This window comes from Nannospalax galili, unplaced genomic scaffold (assembly GCF_000622305.1).
Source record: "Nannospalax galili isolate Female #2095 unplaced genomic scaffold, S.galili_v1.0 scaffold189, whole genome shotgun sequence".
NCBI lineage: Eukaryota > Metazoa > Chordata > Mammalia > Rodentia > Spalacidae > Nannospalax > Nannospalax galili.
The window spans coordinates 8846559-8863563 of record NW_008360331.1 but is presented as its reverse complement, the minus strand read 5'-3'; positions in this window follow the sequence as shown (position 1 = coordinate 8863563).

Here is a 17005-nt window from a genome sequence, read left to right as displayed (position 1 = left end):
TTTGGAGGTGCTCTTTCTTTCTTTTGGTTAACTGGGCTAGCGGTCTGTCAATCTTGTTTATCTTTTCTAAGAACCAGCTCTTGGAATTGTTGATTCTTTATATTGTTTTCTTTGTTTCAATTTCATTAATTTCTTCTCTGATTTTTGTTATTTCTTCTTGTTGGCTGGGTTTGGGTTTCATTTGCTGTTGCTTTTCAAGTGTCTTGAGTTGCAATGTTAAGGCATTTATTTTTGTTCTTTCTGATTTTTTGATGTAGGCACTTAGAGCTCTAACTTCCCTCTAAGAACCACTTTCAGCGGTCCCAGAGGTTTTGTTGTGTTGTATTGTCCTTTTCATTTAGTTCCAGGAATACTTTTATTTCTTTCTTAATTTCTCTTTTGACCCATTCATCATTCAGGAGTGTGTTGTTTAATCTCCATGTGTTCGTGTGGTGATTTTGGCTTCTTCGGGTGTTGATTGTAAGTTTTATTGCATTGTGGTTTGATAGAATGCATGGAATTATTTCAGTCTTTTTGTATTTGTTGAAGTTTGTTTTGTGCCTCAGTATATGGTTGATTTTGCAGAAGGTTCCCATGGGGTGCTGAGTAGAAAGTATGTCTTTTGGTGCTTGGGGTGGTATACTCAGTAGATATCTGTTAAGTCCATTTGGTATATGGTATTGCTTAATTCAGATGTCTCTCTGTTAATTCTCTGCCTGTTGACCTATCTAATGGAGAGAGTGGGGTATTGAAGTTCCCTACTATTAATGAGTTGGGATTAATCTGGGTCTTAAAGCCCTGTAGTATTTTTTTATGATGTTGTGTGCACAAGAGTTTGGTGAATATATGTTCATGATTGTAACATCTTGATTTATTGTTTCTTTGATCAGAATGAAATGGCCATCTTTATCTCTTATGCTTAGTTTTAGTTTAAAATCTATTTTGTCAGATATTAGAATTGCAAAGCTTGCTTTTTTCTTACTACCATTTGCTTGGTATATTTTTTTCCATGCTTTCACTTTAAGATAGTGCCTGTCCTTGAAAGTGAGATGAGTTTCTTGCAGACAACAAAAAGATGGGCTTTGTTTCTTAATCCATTCACGTAGTCTGTGTCTTTTGACTGGGGAGTTCAGTCCGTTAATATTTAAAGTTATTAATGAAAGATGAGTATTGAATACTGTCATTTTTATTTCTGCTTGCATTGTTGATATTGCAGTACTTTTACACTGTTATACCCTCATTGGAATTCTTTCTGCAACCCCTTGGGTATAGTCATTCCTTTCTTCAGCTCTTTGTATTGCTTCAAGAACTCTCTGAAGGGCCGGTGGGCATATGTGGTGATTTAGAATGGGGAATATTTGGTCCAAGTTCTTCTGGATTTCATAGTTTACACTGAAAACTCAGCTGTAATTCTGATGGGTTTTCCTTTATATGTGACTTGTTGATAGTTTGCACTGAAAAGTCAATGGGTTTTCCTTTATATGTGCCTTGTTGTTTCTCTTTTGCAGCTTTCAGTATTGTCTGTTTGTTTTGTATATTTAGTGTTTTTACTATGATGTGCTATGGAGAGTTTCTTTTCTGGTCCTGTCTGTTTGTTGTTCTATGTGTTTCTTGTATTTGTATGGGCATGTCTTTCTTTAATTAGGGGAAATTCTGTTGAAGATCTGGTCCATGCCATTATCTTGGGATGCGTCTCCTTCTTGTATGCCTATGATTTGTAAGTTTGGTCTTTTTATGTTGTCACACAATTCCTGCATATTCCATTTTTGTGATTTCTTAAATTTTTCATAATCTTTTCTTGAGTGGTCTAGTTTGTCCACTTTATCTTCCAGTCTGTTTTCATTTCATTCATCCTATTGGTGAGGCTTTCTCCTGTCACATATAATTGGCTTACTGAGTGTTTCACTTCCTTTTTCATTTCAGTCTGTGTTTTCTCCAATATTTCTAACCGTTTTTTGCATTCATTCAGAAGTTTATCCCTATCTTCCTTCAGTTCTTTGATTTCTTTTTTTTGTGTGTGTTCTTTAAATTCACTGAATTCTTTTATCATGTTTATAATTATTCTTTTGTGTTACATATCCTGCATTATCTCTAGGGCATTTTTATTGTACTCCTCTAGAGGACTATTGGTATTTGGTGGGGATATGTTATTTTGGTTTTTTATGTTATTATTCTTTCTTTGTGATTTTGACATCTGAATTTCTTTTGTAGTTCTGATTTTTGTGTGAGACTCAAGTCTTCTATTTTAGGTCTGCTTCTTTTTATAAACTTTATGTGTCTTTGTTGTTTACTTTTTGGACATAAAAAGCTGGTTCTTCTAAGCTTCTGTACTCTCTTTTGATTTTATATTGGAGTGGCCAGATTGCTTTTGTCTTCAGGAGTTCCCATAGAGGCCCAAGTCAGATGAGGATCAGATGCTCTCAGGCTTTCTCCTAAGGTCTGGATCCCTCCAGGAATGATTTTGGCCTCAGGAATTTGGGGATTGGTCTGTTCTCGGAGCCAGGCACAGAAAGATGCTGGTCTAGGGCAGCTGGTGGCTGTGCCACCCAGAGATGCAAAGGAAGATAGGGGCAGGAAGTGGCCCCAGGGCTCCTGGGGACTGCACTGAGGAGCTGGCTTGGTCTGGATACAAAGGATCAGGAAGAGGAAAGATCAGCCCCAGTGTCCAGGAAATAGGCTGGTGGGTTGTGCAGGCCCAGGGAAGTAGAGGGAGGTGAGGGCTGGGCCAGTCCCAGAGTGCTCCTGGGGACCTGAGAAGGAACTGAGTTGTTCTGGATGCAAAGGGTCAGGAAGCAGTGGTGGCTCCCCAGATGTCTGGGGTGCCAAAACAAGGAAGAGGACAGGACACAGGCTAGGAGGAGAGACCAGCAAGGGAAACGGGAGGGTGAATGAGGCTCAGGGAGTCAAGGCACGTTACCCCAAGAGAGGCCTGTGGGTTGGAGAGACAGGAGTTACATTGTTAAAAATTATTTATGATTATTATTCTTTTGTATGAGTGTATTGCCTTCATGTTTTTAAGTGCTCTTGTGTCATGCAATGCCCAGAGAAATCAGAAGAGGGCATTGAACACCTGGAACTCAAGTTACAGATACCTGCTATATGGGTGCTGGGAACTGAATCTGGGTCCTCTACAAGAGTAGTCAGTGCTCTTAACTGCTGAGGCATCTTTCAAGTCCCAGGAGTTACCTTTTGATAAATCATAAAGACATGAAATGGAACAATGTCCCTAGGGATTTGGTGCATTTTTGAGATGTCTGAGAACAAGGCTCTGAGTTGGAGATGTCAATGTGGTGAGACAGGGAAAGGAGATGGAGAATGGACATTTGACATTCTGTGAAATGCAAAGAGCTAAGGGTGTGTGTGTGTATGTGTGTGTGTGTGTGTGTGTGTGTGTGTGTGTCTGTGTGTGTGTGTTAGGAACTAAGTGGAGAAAGTGAGTCAAGGAGGGCATGATCAATTCTGTTAAATGCTGCTGATGGTTAAATAAATATCCTGTTATTTATTGGGGGTCCACTGACAACATTTATTAAGGAGTTTGGGGTTGGTGTGGGTTCAGCAGATGATAGAGGAGACACTGTAGTACAGTGTCCTTTACTTGTTAAATCACTCTTCAAGGAATGTGGTAAATGGACATAAAAGAAATTGGATGACTTGAACATGTACAGGCTCAAGGAAGAAATGTTTTAGAGAGAAACTTTAGCATGTTTGGTGTTGATGAGCAGTGGAGGAATTGGCAGATCTCTGTGAGATGCCGGCCAGTCTGAAAAAAAAAATTAAAAAGGCAGGAGGGAAGGAAGGCAATGTCTGGGGTGGTTTATTTGAATGCCTGCCATCTAGAAAGTTAGAGGGATAGGCTTTGATAAGCTTGTGGAACATAAATCATGTGAATGAAAGACTAAAGAGTCAGGTTCCAGCGAGGGAAATCTACAGGGTGAACTCAATGTGGACTAGAAAACATAAACACTAATATGCTGATTTGTGTTCCTTTAACAGAGAAGACATTTCTCATAGTTCTGAGGCTTGAGGACAGATATATTTTGGCCTGTGAAATTCTTGCTCAATCTCTAATCCTACGAAGACTTAGAAGAGAGTCAGAAAGAGTATGAGAGTGTGGAGAAAAATGTTTCAATCATAACTGATTAAATTTCAAGCATCACTTTCCCTGTGCTATTTTAGTGAAACCACAAATCCTATGAACCGAAAGAATTGGGTAAAACTATAATATCTTAGCATTTCCATTAACTTTCTTTCTTTAATTGGGTTTACAGTCAATCTATTCATATATAACTTGGTTATTTCCCTGGGACTTATGATAATAATTTTTCCAGACTTTTGCAAAATTATGAAAGACACATCAAGTGGTAACTAGTTAACATTACCATTTTACTGTTGATGAATTGGTTGTTTACAAAAGACACAGATGTAGAAATTTCATCTATGCCTAATTTTGTCTATAAATAGTTTGTCGAGGCTTATTTGTCACCACTGTGTCTTTTATTAAAGTATAAATTAGGGAACTGGAAAAAGCATGATGTTATAAAGAATTATTAAAATTGAATTTTATGAACAAGAAGTAATTCCTAAAAGTTAGTGTTTTAGTTCTGTTATGTTTCAAATTTGTGTTCCTAAATGATCTTTTAATTTCATTTATAGTCACCCTAAAGTGAGATATTTTTCCCTTGTAATATTCTTAAGTACTAGAAAAACCTTTATACTAACCTAGCTCTAAAGATCAGTCTTTAACATTTAATTGATGGATTGCAAGTACAAAAGGCTTAAACTCATCAAACCCTTGATATGAAATTTCTCTGCATTTTATAGCTTATCGTGTACTTTCTCATAATCTGCTATGAATGTTGTCCAAGGTTATACCTGGCTATTCTCTAGTTTTATATGCAACATATTGATATTTAGGAATTGTTGAATGGCTAGTGTTATATAGAACTCACTCTGAAGGAACCATTAGTTCAAAATTGATTTTGGTACGTAACAGAAGTAACCAGTTTCCCATTCAATTTTGCCTTTAGAAAATTATAGTGCTGCATTATAAATCTGTCTTCTTTGTTGTTTGACTAACAGTCATGTCACGTGGGAAGAAGGGGAACTGATGTACTTTGTGTTGTTACTTAACCATCTAAAAATCAGTTCCCTCACATTGGGGGATAATGTGCAATGACCTTGGAATCTGAGTTTTTCCACTTCTCAGGCAAGAGGACCCATTTAAGTTCACGTAAATCTTTGCACAAGTAAGAGACTTGATTATTATTTATTTAGTTGGTTGTGCAAGAGCTATCTTGCTTTTCACTTTTTTCTTACAGTTTATTTATTTCTTGTATGTAAGAAGGTCACATGTGCCATGGGGTGTACATTCGGATGTCAGAAGAAAGCTGTGGGAATCAGCTTTCTTTTTCCACCATGTAGGTCCTGGGGTTTGAACCAGGATTGCCAGGCTTGGTAGCAGGTGCCTTTACAGATGAGCCATCTAGTCAGCTCTTTTCATCCCTTAAGCATTTCCAACTTTAGTGTGAACTTTCCCTTGCTCTCTACTATCACCTACATCATAATAGCAAGCATCTAGATTTTTACGATGGCTTGAAAAACTGGCTTTTGTGGTGTTTCTTTTGAATTACAATAATGCTTTAGTCAACAATTTGATTCAAGAACTATGTATAAAATATCTACTATGTTCCAGATTCTATAATGTCTGAAGTGAGACTAAAGCAGACAAAATATTTTCCTTCATAAATATTAGATTTTATCAAAGGAAGAAAAATGACAAGTCAGTAAAATACAAAAGTGTCATATGTTTACTAGTCTTTAATAGAATGAGGAAGGTCATTGGGGTTAAATAAGAGAGAGAATTGGGTGGGATGGGGTGGAATTCCAATTTTGAACAGGGTTGTCAGGGCAGACCTTGAGAAAATGACTTTCTAAGCGAAACTGTTCATATATTTATTGGGACCAGCATACTTAGTGCCAGATAATGTGACTCTATAAGGCTTTTCTTTGTTTTTATTTCTAAGTTTAATACTAAATTTATATTGAATTTTTGAGGATTTCATACAATATGTTTTGATCATATTTAAACCCATTCCTCTAGCTGAACCCCCTTACAATCTCCTGTCCAATTTTATATTAAGGCCTCTAGAGTCAAATGTGTGTCTCCAAATGTCCTTTGGTGTGGGTTCATTCACTGGAGTCTGGTCATCCCACCGAGTCTCACCATTAAATGAGACTGATTCTCCCTTCCCAGCAGCCATCACATTTGCCAGTAGTTCCTCATGTAGGGTTGTGATTTCTTACCCAGTTCTCTATATCTGTGCTGGGATTTTGTCTGGCTTGAGCTGACATAGGAATTGTACATGCTGTCACCATTGCTGTGAGTTCATATAAGCAACTGTCCAGGTTCCTGGAAACCTTTGGTTAAGGTTATTCAACAGCTCTGGCTTCCCACTCTTCCACAGTAATTCCTGAGTTTTGGGAGGTAGAATTTTGATAAGAAGTCTGAAGCCTTCTCTGCATATTGGCTAGTTGTGGGCCTTTGTGTTAATCACCATCTACTGTATGAAGAAGCTTCTCTAATGAAAATTGAGAGATACATTAATCTACAGGCATGAGCGTATGTCATCAGGAGTCACTAAATACTCTATCTATTTTGAAGAATATTCGTATTAGGTTCTTCTCTATGTCCTGTGGCCTGTCTAGCCTCAGCTTCCTGGGCCTGATATCAATGTCAGGTATGGGCTCCATCTTACAAAGAGACCTTAACTCCAATTAGAAAGTGGTTGATTACTTCCACAATATTTGTGCCACTACTGCACTTCTTGGCAATTTTTACCAAGCTAGTTGTTACAGTATCTTTAAGACCTCACAGCTGGGTAAGGTTGGTTAATGTTCTCTTCAGCAACATGAGTTGCTAGCCAGTAGGGATGAGGCTTTGGAGTCAGCAGCAGCTTGGTTTTTCCCTGTTTGTTCTATAGCTCATGTATACAGTGTCTTCAGTAGTAGGGTCTTACCATGAAGTTCTAGTAGGTAACCCAAAGCAGGGGTAATGGCCAGTATTGTTTGAGGGTCTAAAATCAACAGCTTCCAAAAAGGTAGTCCATTTCTGGCGTTGAACTTTTACTTTGCTAGTTCATGGTATTGTGTCCATTAAATGCTCTTCAGTGTGGGTCCATCCACTGGAGCATTGTTAGCCTACCCAGCATCACACCCTTAAAGGAAGCTGAAGCTCCCTCGCCCAGCAGCTGTTGATTGGCAAGAATTCCTCAGCTAGGCTTGGAGCTTCTTGCCCATTTCCCTGCTTCTTTGCTGAGATTTTGTCTGGTTTGAGCTTATATGGAAACTGTGCATGGTGACATCATTGCTATAAGTTCATAGGAGTAACTTCCCAGCTGTCTGGAAAATTCTGTTTCCTTGTGATCATCCACCACCTCTGACTGTTACAGTCTTTCTACCCGATCTTCTGTAATGATTTCTGAACCTTGGGAGGCAGAGGTTTGGTATAGGCATTCTACTCAGGTATAAGCATTCTACAGTCTTTTGTTCTCTGCAGGTTGGGCAGTTGTGGGCCTCTGTTTTAATCACCATCTGCTTCATGAGGAAGCTTCTCTGGTAAGAGCTGAGAGATGCATTAATCTATGGATATAACACTAAGTCATTAGGAGTCAGTTTAATACTATATCTATTTAGCAGAATCATAGTATTATGCTTCCCTAGAGCCTATAAACTGTAGTCACAGGATTCCTAGACCTCATATCCATTTCAGGTATGGGCCCCATCTTGTGAAGGGGATCGTAAATACAATCAGAAAGTTGTTGATTACTCACACACTGTTCATGAATTTTTCTCTTAAGGGAGAACAAGGCACACTGGGCTTGGCAATAGCAAGAGTTCTCCCTGCTCTGCAAAATACATATAAGAGTGAATGAAAAATGTTTAAGAACAATCACACATTTTGGAGTGTGGAGTCCAATAGAGGAAGTGAACAAATAAACCAGTAAGTGATAAATGAGGTGCTCATGACACAACATCAAAATAGGAGTTCAGAATCACTCTTTAGGACTTTCTAGTTTAGGAAAACAACATTGCCAAATATCAGTATCTTCCTTTGTAAAACTGAGATTATGATGGAACCTCTATCATGTACCTGAAAGCAATTACAAAGGTTTCGGGATGCTGACAGATACCAGTTTTACTAACTGAAGTTGTGTGGTACCCTTCATCAAGCAGGTATGTTGCCATTTTATCAATGGCATGTGTTCATTTTTTCCCTCTATGATGCATTTTGATAATTATCACTCTATTTCAACTTTTTGCATTATTGTATCTGTTATGTTAATCTTTAACCAATGATCTTTGATGTTATTACAGAAACTGGGGGTACCAAGTGAGCTTGATCAGAGTTTGCAGTTTCTGTATCCTTCAATGGGCATATTATTAACTGTAAAATATCCTTTGAGTATTCAAGTGAAAGGAATCACATGTGTTTTACTTTAAATCAAGAGGTCAAAAGGATGAAGCTTAGTGAGGAAGACAAGTTGGAAGCTAGATAGGCTAAAATTTAGGCCTCCTATGCTGAAGAGTGAGCCCAGTGAGAGATCCAAAGGGAAAACTCTTAAAAGAAATTAAAAGTGCTTCTTCAGGTAACACAAGAAAGAAAAGGCACCCAAATAACCTCATCGTAGAAGAGAGTATTAGTGGTCTTGAGAGAAGATCAAACCAGCTAGAATATTACCTTAAGCCAAAGTTTAATACAGAGCAAGGCCCCAATTCTCTTCAGTTCTATGAAAGCTGTGGGAAAAAAAAAAGTTTTAAAGAGCTGGTTATAGTGGCTCACACCTTAAATCTCAACGGTTAGTGGTGATGAGGCAGGAAGATTGCTAACAGGTCTAGCCAGTATGGGTTACAGAGTAAGGACCCTTTCTTAAAAAAAAATAAATAAATAAATAAATAAAAGTATCACAGACTAAGAAAAGCAAGCAATGCATGTTCTCTCTTATTTGTGGATCTTAGCACCAGTCCCTTGATTGTTAGTATACATTCTGATGTAACAGCAGGAGGCAGGAAAACGGAAAGGAAGCAAGGAAGTTAAGGGAAAAAAACAGCCAAACAGATGGGGAGAGTGGGACACAGATGTTACCAAGGGGAGGGGACAATGGGTTATTCAACTGGGAAAGAAGGAGAGAAGGACATACAAGGAACTATGGGAGTGAAGGGAAAGAAGGAACTCAAGAGGGGAGGGGATAATAGTAGACAGGTAGTATCAAGGGGAAAATGGGGATATTTAAACTTTGGAGGAGGGAGATTAGACATGGAGACAGAGAGGAGAGATAAGTAAAGCTAAATACATACATACATACATACATACATACATGCATACATACATAATAAAGGTGTAAAAAGACAGAAGGAAATATATTAAAGCAAAACCTCCTGAAAAATACACATACAATATCCTCACAAGTGGATATGTGGATACCTGAAGGTTACATAACAAAAAATACAGTGCTAGACAGCAGAAATCTCCCTTTGAGCTGTTGGTCAGGGTAGTCCAAGAGATTCCCAAAATAACACAGGCTATTGCCACAGGTCTTGATTAGCTCTTAGAACTTGAAGGTAAGACCTTATTGCTGAAGACAGAATAAACTTCTAACACAGGACCTGGAGCAATGGGGCTGGAAGTGACCTAGAAGCCTTCTCCCTGAAGACTAGCTCTCATAGTTCTAGAGGACACTATGCAAGCTGCTAAAGGAGAACATCAGTGCTCTAAACCAGCCCCAAAGTCTAAGAACCACAACAGCTGGCAGAGCTACATGTCTCTATTGGTGCAGTAGTGGCTCTTTCATCTAGGTGATAATCAGCAATCTAATTGGATTTAAAGCCTTCTCAATGGGAGTGAACAGTAGTATGGGTCCTTAGGGTATCTGCCAAGGAGTTGTATAACTGAATCATATGGTAGAAAACTTTATCTCAATCATCTCTGTGGATGAATGAAATTTCTTACTGTATGCTAAATATGAATCCTTATATTTATAGACAAGTATAGTGTACACCACTCATCTCTTATATGAAATGTACAAAAACTCAATAAAATATTTTAAAAAATAAAATGGAAAGAGAGAAGGGGAGATAAAGAGGAAGGGAGGGAGGGAGAGAGAGAGAGAGAGAGAGAGAGAGAGAGAGAGAGAGAGAGGTTTAAAGCTAACTTGGTTCATAAAACTCAAACCGAGAAGCTGCCTCCAGAACATAAACTACAAAGTGCCACAGGGACTATGAGTTAAAAGCTGCAGCGAGTTACCCAGAAGATGTAGCTAGGACCACTGATGAGAATGGCCATGTTGAACAACAGATTTTTACTACAGATGAAAGAGCCTTATATTTTAAGAAGGTGTCACCCAGAGTTTTATCTCCAGAGTGAAGTCAGTGATTTGCTTCAAGCCTCAAAATATAGGCTAACTGTCTTGTTAGGGGCTAAAGCAGCGGTGAATTTAAGGTTAAGCCAATGTTCATTTACGATTTTGAAAAATCCTAGGATGTTTAAGAATTATACTAAGTCCTTATAAAACAGAGTGTGACGCACACAGTAGGTCACAACTGGCTAAACTTTAGATACTAAGAGACTAAAGAGTGTGTGTCCCTGGGTAGGACTCCTATATTAAACCTCACTCACCCACGGTTCAGGGACCACTGAAGAGGAGGGGGCAGAAAGATTGTAAGAGCCAGGGTTGGTTCATGAATATAGGGAAACAGAGACTTACAGGCAACTGGAAGCTTCCTCATGTGAACTTCTAGTGCACAAGACCCATGCCAACGCAATCAGACAAGGGCCCAGAGTGGAGTGAGGGAAATGGGAGGCAGCCTAGGACTGTTGGTGACTGATTAGTGGTGGTGCGGGAGAGTAGATCTTCCTTAAGACCTCTAGATAAGCTTCTTAGACTTCAATGAATGAATTTGCATCAAAAGACATCTGCATACAAATGCTTGACTGGATAAGATAGGACTTAACATGTATGGGAGAATACATGAGGTCCGGTTGGGGGGTATGTGGGGCATGGATGGAGTAGAGAGTCTAAATTTGATTGAGAACTATTATATAAAATGCACAAAACTCAATAAAAAATAAAAAGAATTATACTAAGAACTGTTAATGCTTGTGCTCTAAAATTAGAACACCAGGTCCTGGATGACTGCATATCTGCTTATCGTAGGTTTTAGTGAATATTAATATTTTAGTCCACTGTTGAGAACTATTGATCAAGCGCACATTCCTTTGTGATGATCATGGACTGACCCATCCTTTCAAAATATCATGGCTCATGGACAAGACGCCTGTTCCTCCAAGAGCTTTCAAGGAGATGTACAATTAATGTTTTCTTGTTTACTAATACAATTTTCATTCTGAAGTCCAAGAATGAAGGAGTGATTTCATTGTTGATATCTTATTAGATAAGAAAAATATTTTGTAGTATATAGCTTCCAGAGATAGTGATTTCTGTGATGGATCTTGGCACAGCAAATTGAAACACTTATGAGCCTATGGGGGAAATTTTCATTCAAATGAGTTTCTGGGGGACATTTTCCATTCTAACTACAATAGCAATAAAGCATGTTTTATTGAAATAAACAGATGGACCTAAAAACCATTACACTGAGTGAAGTAATACACAACTGACGCATGTTCTCTCTCATTTGTGAATCCTAGCTCCAAATCCTTAGATGTATCCTGATTTAACTGCAGGAGCCAGGAAAGTGGAAAGGAAACTGTGGCAGTAAAGGGGAAGAAGGAATCTGAGAGGGGGGATAGTAGAAGACTGGGTTGTCAAGGACAGGGGAAACTTTAACTGGGGAAGAAATAAGGAGAGTTATACAGGGGGAGAGAGAGGAGAGATAAATAATACTTAGGTGGTTTGAAAATCCAGAGGGAAATATATTATTTCAAAAGTCTTCTGAAAAATGCGTGCTATACATGCATATATATATTTAAACATATTAGATATGTTGTTTTATATATAAAACAATAAAGTGCAGTGCCAGGCAGGGGGAATCTCCCTTCAATTTGTTGGTCAGGGTGGTCCAAAAGACTCTCAAAATAACATGGGCTATTGCCACAGCCCTGATTGCCTTCTAGAATTTGAGGGTAAGACCCTATTGCTGAAGACAGAACATACTTTCAATATAGTCCTTGAAAAAACAGAGGTAGAACAGATCTGGAAACCTCCTTCCTGAAGACTAGCTCTCATAGTTCTAGAAACCAATCAATTATCCCATCCAGCTCTAAAGTCTATGAACCACAACAATGACTGGCCTAAAAAATAATCTCTATTGGTGCAGTAATGGTGTACTATCTTGGGGGTAATCAACAGCTGTCTAATTGAACTTAAGACCCACCTGATGGTAGGGAACTCATGTGTGGTATTGTAAACACAGTCAAATGCACATGGCTAGAGACATAGATCCTAGAGAAAAACCCACTTTTATTACATCCCTAGACCAGTGTAATTTCTTACTGTATTTTAAATATGTATCTGGATATTTACAAAGTGTACTTCTTATTACTCATCAAAGAAATTTCGTTTGCAACAGTTGGAGATTATTACAGAGTTCCCCATATGATCAAAAGCATGGAATAAGTGTCTTTGAGATGCCCAGCCCTAATTGATACATCTACAATGCAACCTCCACCTAAGTCTCAGGGAAGACAGCAGAACAGGGGACAGAAAAAATATCAATGCATCTCTCTTCTCTCATTAGCAAAGCTTTCTCATGCAGCAGATGATCATTAACCCTGAAAGCCACAAGTGGTCAAACTGCAGAGAATGAAAGACTGCAAAATACTCATTCCTTATTAGTAAGCCTATATCAAACCTCTAAAAGCCACAAGTGGTCAAACTGCAGAGAATGAAAGACTGCAAAATACTCATTCCTTATTAGTAAGCCTATATCAAACCTCTAACACCCACAGTTTAGGGATAATTGTGGAAGATGGGGGAGAAAGATTGTAAGAGCCCAAGCTGGTTGATTACCATAAGGAAGAAGAGTTTTCCGGACAGCTAGGAAGTTACTTTTACAAACTTATAGCAATGATGTCAGCATGCAAAGGACCCATGCAAGCTCTTTCCAAACAAAAATACTAGCAATAGAATTTTGGAAGTGGGTAAGAAACCCCAACCTTCATTGAGAAACTACTGGCAACCAATAATTGCTAGGAGAAGGATATAGAGTGTTCATTAAGGGTGTGATGCTAGATAGGTTAACCAGGCTCCAACTGGCATTTGGGGGACACAAAATTTACTCAATAGGCCTTAATTTATATGAGAGAGTACATGAAATCCAGTGGGAGGAGAGCTAAAAGGGGTGCATATGGGGGAGGGATTCTAAATCTAAAAAATATATTGTGTTAAACTCACAAAAAATTTAATAAAAATTAAATTTCCTATCTCTTTGTGTACTCTCCCCCCCAAATTCAGACTCAGATCTCCAATAAATATTTGTAGTACAATATTTAGTCTAGAATTATTTAAAATAACCAAAATATAGAAAGAATCTAAACATCAACTGGTGACAGATCAGGGCAGGGAAAAATCTGTAATCTGCCCTGAAAAAAAACAGAAGGCATATTAATACTGTTTTTTAAACATAACTAAAAATAATACAGAAGACTTTCTATGGTGAAATGGAAAAGCAAATTTCTTGTGGAATCAAAGTCTTCCCTGGGATGACTCAAGCCACGCTGCATGGTGAAATTTTGCCCTTGCGTGGAGGTCTACTGCCTGAGCAGTCTTAACTTGTCCCTGGGCTCCAACTTCTTCATTCAAGAGAAATAGTCTCATGTCTGGATATACAGTGAACTTCATCACACTGCTGAAATGTGCTCATCATATATCATCAGGCCAATTTCATTTGTGTATATTCTCCCCATAGGGAGGAAAGGGGTGTTTACTTCAGAAATGTCTGCAGTTTATTGCCCAGCATTGGCTATGGGAAGGAATCTGCTGGTTAAGATATGGGGGTTCAGAATGAAGACTTTCACCTTCCTGTGTCTTTTCTTCTTTCTGTGATTAAAGGGTTTTCCACTACAAAAGTTTTGTTTTGCAGTATTTTAAGAATTTATTTTATTTATTTTTACTGTGTATGTATTTATGTGGCTGTGTGTTGGTAATGTGCACAGTTCCAACACATCCCAGAAGTGGATGTTAGATCCCTTGGAGCTGAAGTTAAGATGGTTGTGAGCTGTCTGATGTGGGTACTGGGATCCTGACTTGAATCCTATGCAAGAGCAGTATGTACTCTTAATCACTGTGTCCTGCTTTACAGTTTTACTCATTGTATATAAACAGTTGCATATACATTCATATGTATTTTTTCAATATAAACTTTTACTAAGATTTTATATTTATGATCATCATTTGAATCAGCTGAGTAGTAACAAATATTTAAGAATAATATAATAGTACCCATGAATTGGAAAAAAAGAACAATCTAAGACATCAGTGATTAAAATGTTAAATCTTTGCTCAGTAAATATAATTTCCTATGAACAAAAACAAATGTTAACTTAAATCCACAATTATTATTGCTAACATTAATGCTTCCTGGGTGGGATGAAAGTATTATTTTAAGAAATGAATGAGCCTATTTCATTGTGCTACATGAAGATTTGAATTTGGATGACAGTGAAGGGCATCCCTAGTACCTAGGTATCAGTTACGTACATGTTGGGTGGGGGTTGGCTTTTGAAATCACATTTAGCTGGAATAGATTATGCTATACTTCATTCTATGTTGAAATGAGGTTAATCAAACACATCATTCAGTTTCCTGCCATAAAGATGTTATGAAAAGTATGTGCTCTAAGTATTGTGCATATTTGTTTAGCTACTTAGCCAGGCAGCCTGGCCATGGAGAAAGGCTACAACACTTCTGCTTTTATCTGATGTTTTCATATGTTTCTCTATGTTTAAATTAAGAACCATGTTTAGGATTGCTTGAAAAGCAACAGTTCCCATGAAATTACTATGGTTAGCGCATTTCCAAAATGGTAAACCTGATGCAAATAAAACCACAAAAATAGTTTTGGTTGTATCTCAGCTTTTGTATCAGAAATAGTTAAATAGGCACTCAAGGCAAATAGTTGTCTTTCAAAGTTACAGAAACTTTCCCCCTCATAGACTCCATAAACTTTGAGGAGGAAAGAATCTTCCATTTGAAAGCAAAAGTCATATTAGAAATGAAACAATATATGCATGACAAACAGAACACTCTCAATCATGAGAAAACTTTCATTTAAATTTAAAATCATTAACAATCCCAACCTGAAAACATTTTGAATAAGAAAAAGTAAGTTTAGTGTGTCTATGGAACAGTGTGTGACATGTAACATGGGTTATAGCTCATCTTTCTTCAACCTTTGCTTATCATGAAAGGTTCAATAGGTCATGAATAAGCACAATTTAGCTGATAAATAATACTTAGTTCACTTAGTTATTACTTATTATTCATTCTGTATGGAATTCGAATAGGAATCTTTGACTCTAATTATGGTAATAATTTCAGGACCAGCAAGAGGCTTATTGGGTAGAAGCACTTGCCTGTGAGCCAGATGAACTGAACACAGTTCATGCAACCTACAATGAGAGAGAAAACTGACTCCCGAAAGTTGTCCTCTGACTTCCATGTGCCGCATTCCCTCCCACACTCACACATATGCACAAATCATAAAACTAAAAGTTAAACCACATAGACCCTTATAATACATACATTGACATGCTTTTCTGATGGCCGAAGTAAATTTAAATATAAATTATTGGCAAATACAATCAAATCATATTAAATCACAGAAATCACCATTGTTTACATTTCAAACATGGGAAGGTGTTCATGTCACTTTAAATTTTTATATCCAGCATCTTAATTTGCAAGATTTGACAGCCATCTTTGATTTTTTATATGTGTGTGTATATATATATATATACATACATATATATATTATACAATTGGTTTGGGAAAATGCTTGTATAAAATACATTATACAAACTAAAGTTAGTAGATCATTTGGGAAATAAAAAGAAACATGTTATTGGAAATGGAGGTTATTGAAATTTTCAGTCTGAAAGTGACTTTGAATTAAGCTCTGCAGACAAAACTTGCCACTGAAGGAGAAACACAAAAAGGTAGACTTTTTGAAAGTTTCAGAATTTGTGATATTAATGATTTTATGAATAAGTTTATTCACTGTATTTTTCAAGGTAATCAAGGATCTGGAACTATGTATACATGTCTATCCTGGAAGGATTTTGAGGAAGTCACAGATAGGTAGTGTGGGTAAAATACTCCCTTTGAACAACATCAAATCTATGTGACTATAAAGACCCTAACAACTGGTACAATATATCACTGAAGATTAATAAAATATGACTTATTTTGAGTGTTTGGAAGGCAGAGAGCTATAAATAGAATCTGTTTTCCACGTAGAAGTTCAGAACCAGAATCAGGTAGCAAGAGACACAAATCTTGTATTTGTACAGAGACTCTAGGAGGCTTATATCTGAAGGCATGACCTTCATCATATTCAACTGCAAATTAGATGTTTCTTCCCACAGTGGCAGGGACAGTAAAGAGAAACAGAGGAGAGCGCAAATAGCCTTGGTTTAAATCCTAGGGGAAAAGGAATCAGAGGAGGGCTAGCTCATGTCCATTTTCTCCTTGGATACTCACTACTTAGAAAGATCACTAGACCCAAGACAATCAGAAAGCAGATAGAAAGGTCAAAGATAACAGCCAAAAGGGCCCAGACACATATTAGTAAAAGGTTCCAGTGGAGAAATGGGCCAATGTTTCATCCCAAACAGATCTAGAACATGAGATATTGAGACCAATAAGGAAAGGAGTTAGGCAAACAAAGACTCTGCAATAAAACTACTTTAATCAATAGTTATCACAGAGTTTCTACACACAAATGGCAACACTTTACACAGGTGTTTACAGTTAGGTGAAGTTTAATAAAAATTTGATGAGTTAATGACAGG